At 34.3% G+C, this 10,393-nt stretch overlaps 1 pseudogene across 1 annotated transcript; it reads right to left on the reverse strand.

Annotated features, from left to right (window-relative positions):
* Window positions 1-1,462: 1,462 nt before the first annotated feature.
* Window positions 1,463-1,844, reverse strand: LOC308343366 (cysteine-rich PDZ-binding protein-like; annotated as a pseudogene). The gene has a single exon. The product of its transcript is annotated as a cysteine-rich PDZ-binding protein-like (transcript).
* Between the last annotated feature and the right edge of the window lie 8,549 nt (window positions 1,845-10,393).

The following is a 10,393-nucleotide window of genomic DNA, read 5'->3' on the forward strand; positions in this document are numbered from 1 at the left end:
TCCATTTTTTACCTGAAGCTATCGTTACCTTTTAGTTCATATAATTATTCTAGAGATTAGAAATAAAATATGTATTCCTGATTAAAAGAAAAATTATTAAATTTAAAATTGTGATGGCAAGTTATATTTCTTAGAAAATCTATGCAATGAAACACATTCAGTCAGTTTGTTCAGAATTCAGAAGAAAATCATAGCAACTAGATATGATGAGAGAAACATAGAAGTGGAAAGTAAAATCAAATCTACACAAAATGGCAATGTCATGAAGCAGAATTGATATAAAATTTTGATTGAAAAAACTACCATGTTAATGTGAAAAAAGAGTCTCGTCAACAAATTTAAAAATTTTTATTTGTAAAGCTCCAAAAACAACTAGCAAAATTAGTAAGGCATCACATTAGTTACTTTTGCAACTTACAGGTTTTTTAAAATTTTTCATATTTATTTATTTATTTTGGTTTTATTCTATTTATTTTTGGTGGGGAGGGGAGATAAAAAATTTTTGGTTTTTGCATTTTAAGAAAGGAGATTTCCTAAGAGTGGCAATTCATTCATTACACATTCCCATAGATGAACACTGTTTTCTTGGCTTTCATGACAGTTTGAATTCAAGGTAATGTGCACGGAATGTATTTTTCTGAAATTCAGTGTATTCACTTGGACACACATGGGGTGACTTGTTTTCCCATTCCCATACAAAAGGTATTGGCACTTTGGCTTCAAGAACAAAAATAAAGTGTCGTAAATACAACTTGTGTTTTAGATCTGGGCTAATGACTAAGGAACTATTCAGCTATAATGGTCTCAGATATTCCAGTGCCCTGTGAACTTACAATTAATAGAGACTGCTGACTCTAAGAACTATGACACCAACAAGAGAATAAAGGAAGAGTTATAAGTCTGATTCAAAGTTCATAATAAAATATCAACCAACAATCTCTCACTTTTGTTAAATCTATAATTAGAGAATGAGGATAAGAATTATATGAATAGTGATAAAAAGTGTCTACAGAAATGGGAAAATATTTTTCATTTATTTGCTACTTACTCTATTTCAATAAGATGCTTGTTAGGAAAGGAACTAAGACAGGAAACTGGTTATGTTGTTTAGAACTTCTTAAGAGCAAAAAAAATGAATAACAATCAACTTGGTTTAATATTAATTGTCTTAAAACATGTTATTTTGGGGCACGTGGGTGGCTCAGTGGGTTGAAGCCTCTGCCTTCGGCTCAGGTCATGATCCCAGGGTCCTGGGATCAAGCCCCATGTAGGGGTCTCTGCTTGGTGGGGAGCCTGCTTCCTCCTTTCTCTCTGCCTGCCTCTCTGCCTACTTGTGATCTCTATCTGTCAAATAAATAAACAAAATCTTTAAAAAAAATGTTATTTTGTGACTTGAACAACTGTGTTATGCCTTGAAACTTCAAAGGAAAAAGTAAAATCACATAGAAAGCCAGAAACATCATCAATACATCTGCACAGATGTTTGCTTGTAGTTTTTGGTATCCAAAACTTTTTTCCCACACATTGCACAGATGCCCTTTTTGTAGTCATAACCCTGGCAGTAAGGAGAACCCAGTTGGTGCACAGAACTTTTACAAATTTTGCAAGTGGAGAACTTATTCTTTCCATATGGATTGAATATGCTTTTTTTTTTTTTTAAGTCAAAGCTTTATTTTCGTTCAGCTTTCTTCTGCCACTTTCTATGATATTCCTGCGCCGTCTCTCCGTGTGTCTGGAGTGACAGCAGTACCAAGTTTCTTTTCACCCAGAGAACTCCAGTTAGCTTCTCCTAGCCTCCTTCTCCCAAATATGCGGCCCCTTAACTCACGTTTTTCACTCAACATCATTCCCAGACGGTTCCCTTGGCTGCAGAAACAGGAGCAGCTTGAAAATACCAACACAGCAGCCAGAAAGGATCTTTTCCTTTTTCTTAAAATCCAGACAGTAACATAATAAGTTATCAGTTACTAGGTCCCACATCCTTGAAGTATTTCTGAACACACGAGTCAAGATGAAACTGATAGTTACCAAACATTCGATCTGATGAAAAACGTATTACTACTAACGGAGGAGGGATTTCCTCTGCTGAATGAGAAGAAGAGATGGACTGAGTGGGATAAAGAAATTAAAAAAAAAAAAAAATCACCTCAAGAAACTGAGGATGCATGAAACAAGGATTATAAAAATTCTAATTAACCACGGATAGTAGCAAATTGAGTTTTCAATAAATATTTATGGTTTTCCAAAGCAACCAAATCAGCAGCTCATCTTCACGAGGCTAGTAGTGAGTACTAAAACCTTTTAACATACCCCATCCCCTACTACTATGATAAATTATATAGGCAAGGGCTTGACATTCTTAAGAATATTGGTTAAAGAGAAAGACTAGAAAATAGAAATGTGCTTTCTTTTGCTTTGCAAGTTAATCTTTTGTAAGGTTTCTGTTTTCTCTCCAAGGACCTATTTGATGATAGGCATTCCCTTTAAGAGACAGTCCGGCCCCCTACTCAGTACAATAGTATATTTTATTCCATGACTTCTGTAGGGCACAAATATCTTAGTATGATAATGTAAAATATGTATGTACACTTTTTTATTTCAAGTTTTTATTTAAATTTAGTTAACATATACTGTAAGATTGGTTTCAGTAAACTTTAGTCATTCATCACTTACATACGCCCAGTGCTTGTCACAAGTGCCCTCCTTAATACTTATCACCCATTTAACCCATTAGCCTGCCCACCTCCCCTCCAGCAAACCTCAGTCTGTTCTCTGTAATGAACATCTGTGATTGCAATACTATTGACAATATACCCTATGCTGTAATTCATCTCCATGACTATTATTTTATAACTAGAAGTTTGAATTTTTTAATCCTTTGTATCTGTGTTGCCCACCTCCCATCTACTTCCCATCTGGCAACCACCAGTTTGTTCTCCATATTTATAGGTCTGATTCTGTTTTTTGTTTGTTTATTTATTTTTTAAGAATCTGCATATAAGTGAAATCATATGGTATATGTCTTTATCCATCTGACTCATTTCACTTAACATAATACCCTCTAGGTCCATCTGTGTAGTTGCAAATGGCAAGATCTCATTCGTCTTTTATGGCTTCGTAATATTTCAGTGTGTGTGTGTGTGTGTGTGTGTGTGTGTACACCATATCTTCTTTATTGATTCATCCATCAGTGGGCATTTGGGTTACTTCAATATCTTGGCTACTATAACTAAAGCTGCAGTAAACAGGGATACATATTTCTTTTCAAATTAGTGGTTTTTGTTTTCTGTGGGTTAGGGACAGTAGTGGAATTACTAGATTGTATGATATTATTATTTTTAACTTTTTGAGGAAATTCTATACTATTTTCCACAAATAGTGGAATACTATTTTCTACCAAAAGTGCATAAGGGTTCCCTTTTCTCCACATTTTTGTGAATACTTGTTACTTCTTTTTTTTTTTTTTTTTTTTTTTTTCTTTTAAGATTTGCTTACTCTAGAGAGAGAGAACACATAAAAGCAAGCTGGAGAGGGACAGAAGGAGGGGGAGAGAGAGTCTCAAGTAGTTTCTGTGCTTCAGGGCTCTATCTCACAACCATGAGATCATGACCTGAGCCAAAACCAAGACACTTAACTGACTAAGCCTCCAGGAGCCTTTTTGTCTTTTTTTTTTTTTAGATTTTTTTTTTTTTAAGATTTTATTTACTTATTTGTCAGAGAGAGTGAGCACAGGCAGACAGAGAGGCAGGCAGAGGCAGAGGGAGAAGCAGGCTCCCTGCCGAGCAAGGAGCCCGATGTAGGACTCGATCCCAGGACCCTGAGATCATGACCCGAGCCGAAGGCAGCTGCTTAACCAACTGAGCCACCCAGGCGTCCCCTTTTTGTCTTTTTGATACAGCTTGTTTTGACTAGTGTAAGATGATAATTCATTGTAACTTTAATATTTCTCTAATAATTAGTGATGTTGAGCATCTTTCCATGTAACTGTAGGCTGTGTCATCTTTGGTAAAACGCCTATTCAGATGCTCTGCCCATTTTTGAATCAGATTTTCTTTCTTTCTTTCTTTTTTTTTTTTTTTTTTTTTGGTGTTAAGTTTTATAAGTTCTTTATGTATTTTGGATATCAACCCTTTATAGGATATATAATTTACAAATATCTTCTCCCATTCAGTAGGTTGCCTTTTTTGTTTTGTTGATTGTTTTCTTTGCTATGTAAAAGCTTTCTATTTTAGTGTAGTTCTGACAGTTTGTTTTTGCTTTTGTTTCCCTTGCTTGAGGAAACTTCATAAATATGTTGCTAATGGCAATGTACAAGAGATTACTGTCTATGTTTACTTTTAGGAGTTTTGTGGTTTCAGGTATCACATTTAGGTCTTTAATCCATTTTGAACTTATTTTTGTGTATGTTGTGAAAAAGTAGTCTGGTTTCTCTCCCCTCCCTTCCCCTCCCTTTCTCTCACCTTCTCTCCTCTCCTCTCCCCTCCCCTCCCTTTCTCTTCTCTTCTCTCTTCTCTTCTCCCTTCCCTTCCCTTCCCTTCCCTTCCCTTTCCTTCCCTTCCCTCCCCTTCCCTCCCATCCCCTCCCCTTCCCTTCCCTTCCCTTCCCTTCTCTTCCCTTCCCTTTTGTTTTTCTTTCATATAGCTGTTTATTTTTCCCAAAACCATTTATTGAAAAGACTGTATTTTTCCAATTGTATATTCTTACCTCCTTTATCATAGATTAATTGACTACACTGCTACCTGTTTATTTTGGACTGTTTATCATCTTCCATTGACCTTCACGTTTATTTTATTTTATTTTAAGATTTTATTTATTTATTTGACAGGGATCACAAGTAGGCAGAGAGGCAGGCAGAGAGAGGAGGAAGCAGGCTCCCCATAGAGCAGAGAGCCCGATGAGGGACTCGATCCCAGGTCCCTGGGATCGCGACCCAAGCGGAAGGCAGAGGCTTTAACCCACTGAGCCAGCCAGGACCTGTTTTATGTTTATTTTTTAACCAGTTCTGTACTGTTTTGATTACTGTAGCTTTGTAGTATATTTTGAAATCTGGGGTTGAGATAGCTTCAGCTTTGCTCTTCTTTCTCAAGATTGCTTTGTTATTCAGGATCTTTTGTGGTTCTAGACAAATTTTAGGATTATTCTAGTTCTGTGAAAAATACTGTTAGTATTTTGATAGGGATGTAGTGAGTTTGTGGATTGCTTTTGGTAGTATGGACATTTCAAAAATATTCTTCCAATTCAAGGGTATGATATATTTTTCCATTTGTTTGTGTTGTCTTTAATTTCTTTCAGTAATGTCATCGTTTTCAAAATATGTCTTTCACTTCTTTGGTTAAATTTACTGGTAGGTATTTTTGCTGATTATTTGTAAATGGGATTGTTTATTTCTATTTCTGCTATTCTTTATTAGTGTGTAGAAAAGCAACAGATTTCTGTACATTAATTTTACATTTTATAACTTTACTGAATTTATCAGTTCTATTTTTGGGGGGTTACAGTCTTTAGGACTTTCTACATGTCATCTGCAAATAATGACTGTTTTACTTTTTCTTTACTATTTGAGATGCCTTTTTTTTTTTTTGAGATGCCTTTTATTTCTGTTTTGCATCTGATTGATGAGGCTAGGACCTCCAATATTATATTGACTGAAAGTTATGAAAGTAGATCTTCTTGCCTTATTCTTGGTCTGAGCTTTATACTTTTCCTCATTAACATGTCATTAGCCCTGGCTTTGTCATGTATGTCCTTTATGATTTTGTAGTGGTTCCCTGTAAACCTCTTGTGTTGAGAGTTTCTTGATCATGAATAAACATTGAATTTTGTCAAATACTTCTTCATCTATTGATGATCATATAATTTTATTCTTTATTTTGTTAATATGGTATATCATGTTGATTAATTTGCAAATATTGAAACTTAAATCTCTGAAATAAATCCCACTTGATGGTGGTGAATTTTATTATTTTTTAAAATGTATTGTTGATTCAGTTTGCTAATATTTTGTTGAGGATTTTTGCATCTTTGTCCATCAGAGGTATTGGCCTGTATTTTTCTTTTTTGATATTGTCTTTGTCTGTTTTTGGTATCAGTGGGATGCTAGGCTTATAAAGTGAATTTGGAAGTGTCCCTTCCTCTTTTATTTTTTTGGATTAGTTTAAAAGGAATGGTTATTAACCATCCTTTAAATGTTTCGTGGAGGGGTGCTTGGGTGGCTCAGTCCATTAAGCATTCAACTCTTGATTTTGGCTCAGGTTACGATCTCAGGGTTGTGAGATGGAGCCTTACATCAGGCTCCATGCCCTGCTTAGATTTTCTCTCTGCCTTTCCCCCTGCCTTCTATCTCTCTCCCACTCTCTCAAAAAAAAAAAAAAAAAAAAAAAAAATTCACCTGTGAAGCCATCTGGTTCCAGACTTTTGTTTATTGGAAGTTCTTTGATTACTGATTCAATTTCATTATTAGTAATTGATTTGTTAAATTTTCTGTTTCTTCCTGATTCAGTTTTATAAGGTTATATGTTTCTAGGAATTTACCCACTTCTGGCAGGTTGTCCAGTTTGTTGGCTTATAATTTTTCATAATATTCTCTCATAATCCTTTGTTTTTTTCTGTGGCATTGTTTGTTATTTTTCCTTCATTTCTGATGTTATTTGAGTTCTCTCCTTTTTGTTTTGATTAGCCTAGCTAAAGGTTTATCAATTTTGTTTATTTTGTCAAAGAACTAGCTCTTGGTTTCATCAATATTTTCTACTGTTCTTTTAGTCTCTATTTATTTATGCTCTAATTTGTATTACTTCCTTCCTTCTACCTTTGGGCTCTGTTCTTTTTTTTAGCTCTTGAGGGTATAAGGTCATGTTGTTTATTTAGATTTTTCTTGCTTCTTAAGGTACACCCGTATCACTACAATCTTCTCTCTTAGAATAGCTTTTGCTACATCCCAAAGATTTTTGACCATTGTATCTTCATTTTCATTTGTCTCCAAATGTTTAAGTTCCACTTTCCTTTCTTGGTTGATCCATTCATTGTTTAGTAATGCATGTCCTTTAGAATTCCATGTATTTGTGTTCTTTCCAGTTTTTTTTTTTTCTTATAATTGATTTCTAGTTTCATACTGTTGTACTCAGGAAACATGGTGGTATTATATCTGCCCTCTTAAATTTATTGACACTTATACTGTGGCTTAACATGGAATCTATCCTGAAGAATACTCCATGTGAACTTGAAAAGAATGTATATTCTGCTGTTTTTGGATGGAATGTTCTGCATATATCTGGCTGGATCCACCTGGCCTAATATATTGAGCAAAATCACTGTTTATTTTCTGTCCATTGATGTAAGTTGGGTGTTAGAATTCCCTACTGTTATTCTGTCATTGTCAATTTCTCCCTTTATGTCTGTTAATATTTGTTTTATGTATTTATGTGTTCCTATATTGGATGCATAGATATTTTCAGTTGTTCTATCCTCTAGTTGCATTAATCTCTGTCATTATGTAGTGCTCTTTGTCTCTTGCTATAGTCTTTATTTTAAAGTCTATTTTATCTGATATAAATATTGGTAGCCTGGATTTTTTTTTTTTTCACTTCCATTTGCATGGTATATGTTTTTCCATTGCTTCACTTTTAGTCTGTATGTCTTTAGGTCTGAAGTGAATCTTTTATAGGCAGCATATAGATGGTACCTAAAAAAAAAAAAAAAAAAAAAAAAAAATCCATCCCATTACCCTATGTCTTTTGATTGGAGAATTTAGTCTGTTTACATTTAAAGTAATTTTTAATCAGTATATACTTATTGCTATTTTGTTGTTTTCTGGTTGTTTTTATAGCTCTATTTTCCTTTCTTGCTTCCTTCCCCTGTGGTTTTGTTGACATCTTTTAGTATTATGTTAGGATTTTTTTTTCTTTATTTTTTGTGTGTCTATTATAGATTTTTATTATAGGTTTTTTGTGGTTAATATTGGAATCATATACGACTCCTTATGTGTATAGTAGTCTATATTATGTTGATGGTTGCTTAAGTCTGGACACATCCAAAAAGCACTACATTTTTACTCTTTCTCATTTTATGAATATGATGTTATATTTTACATCATTTTATTTTACATATCCCTTGACTAATTTTTGTAGATATAATTGACTTTATTACTTTTTTGTTTTTACCTCCTTACTGGGTTTATAAGTGATTAATGTACAATCTTTTTTTTTTTTTTAAAGATTTTATTTATTTATTTGACAGAGAACACAGGCAGGCAGAGAAGCAGGTAGAGAGAGAGGAGGAAGCAGGCTCCCTGCTGAGCAGAGAGCCCGATGCGGGGCTCAATCCCAGGACTCTGAGACCATGACCTGAGCCGAAGGCAGAGGCTCTAACCCACTGAGCCACCCAGGCACCCCTGTACAATCTTTACTGTAGTGTTAGCATTGTTATTCAATGAATCTCCTTCACTTATATCCCAGGCACTTTTCAGACAGTTGCTTCTGTGCTGTGTCACAGGGTGAGTTACTTAATATGCAGGCTCTTTAAGGGCAGGGACCCCATTTTCTATTGCCCTTTGTCTTGCATGGTGTTAAGCTCACTGATTTTTAAAGCTCCTGAAGTTAAGTTCTACTGTTTTTCAAAGACAATTGTTATAGATACTTGTCTTCCAAGTGCAGTTCCCCAGGGCTAGGGCTGCCTGGTCTGGGATCTGATACTTGTGCTTTCTCCATGTTGGTGGTGCCACTCCTTTTTGAGGTGTCCCACAAGGGGTTTAGTTCCCAACTTCACCTCTGTCCTTCTTACCCTTCTTGATGTGGCTCTTCTCCATGATTAACCTTGAAAGGCCTGTTCTGTCAATTTTTAGGTCATTTTCAGAGTTAGTTGTATAGTTGTCCCATAGACACACCAAGATAATAGTTACAAGGTGAGCTTAGTATCCTTTCAGTCTGCCATCTTCCAAGAAATCCTATCTCTGGTACTTTTTGTTATAACATTACATTAAGAATATTTTCCATGATACTGAATACTTCTTGGAAGTATGTTAGTATCACAAAACATTCTATCTTATGACTACCACATTAACTTACTATGCTTTTATTCCTTGACATTAAATGTGTTTCTAATTTTTCCTGTCCCAAAGCATTTTATAACTATTCTTACACGTTAATTTTTGTCAGTTATTTTATTTCTTTAAAATCAGTAATTATTATAATGCCATATAAAGTATGTTCTGATCACTCAAAGCCATAAAGGTAACAGTACATCTAAATGTATTAGTGTTTAAAAATCATAGCATATCTAGAGGAATTTTAGGTTAATGAACCTGGTGATCAAATTTAAGAACGAAACTTGACACAACCAGATATTATGTGCCACCTAATGTAAAGAAATAGGAAGTACAACACATTAACTTTGAAGTAAGCTGAACAATCAAATCTAAATCTAATTGAATCCCTTGCTCAGTTACTAATTTATAGGAAAAATAAAATTAAAGAAATATGTTAAAAATAAAACCTATAGGAATACAAACAAAAATCCAAATTTGTTAATTGTATAAGGCAAGTGAATTCTTATAAGGAAAAAACAAACTTCATGGAAAAAGAAAGAGGAAAAAAAAACCCTATAAAGACAAGAAAATCATCAACCAGGCTATCAATCTTTTGTGCCTTATTGGAATCCTGATTTCAATAAACCAAGTTTGAAAAAGACATCATGGAAATATGTCCAGTAACTATATTTTTATAATGTTAAGGATTTGTTATTAAACTTCCAGGCTAACACCTGGAAGATGTTTTGTTTAGTTCTAATGCTGACTTTTTTTATTTTATTTTTTTTAATGAAATATGCTGCCTAGGATTTGCTTCTATATTATTCAAGGATTAAGGGAAATTGACTGGTTTGAACCAAAACAGGATTAGACCTGTGTTGATGATTGCCAGTGCTATTTATCTTTCCTATATTTTTATATTTTGACTTTTAAAATGCCCTAAATGAGAGCAGTAGTAAATGAGCTTAATGTTTAAGTAGGTCACATATAATACAGTCTTGTACCATTTGTGTGTGTGTGTGTGTAATGAAGGAGATTTGGGGAAAGGAATTAAATGATCAGATTCAAAAGTTAGAGCACAGTGTTTTGAATAAGGACATGAATTGGTCCAGAAGTAAGGAGACCGTTAAGACCTTCCTCATTTTCTGTAATACCAGTTCTCATATTGACATACTCTTATGTGCTATAATTTCTCTACAGAATGTAAGGGAAATAATAATTAAAAAATGAAATGTGGCAGGCAAAGGGGCTTCTTAGTAGAGGCAAGGAAGCCCTCATGTCTTGAGTAGGAGTGCAGAGAAAGTCAAGCATAAAGCCTGAGATTTATTGCCTTGTATAATTAACTTCAAAGGGAAGTAAACTCAAAGAATGCAG

The sequence above is a fragment of the Martes martes genome (genome assembly GCF_963455335.1).
Source record: "Martes martes genome assembly, chromosome: 5".
NCBI lineage: Eukaryota > Metazoa > Chordata > Mammalia > Carnivora > Mustelidae > Martes > Martes martes.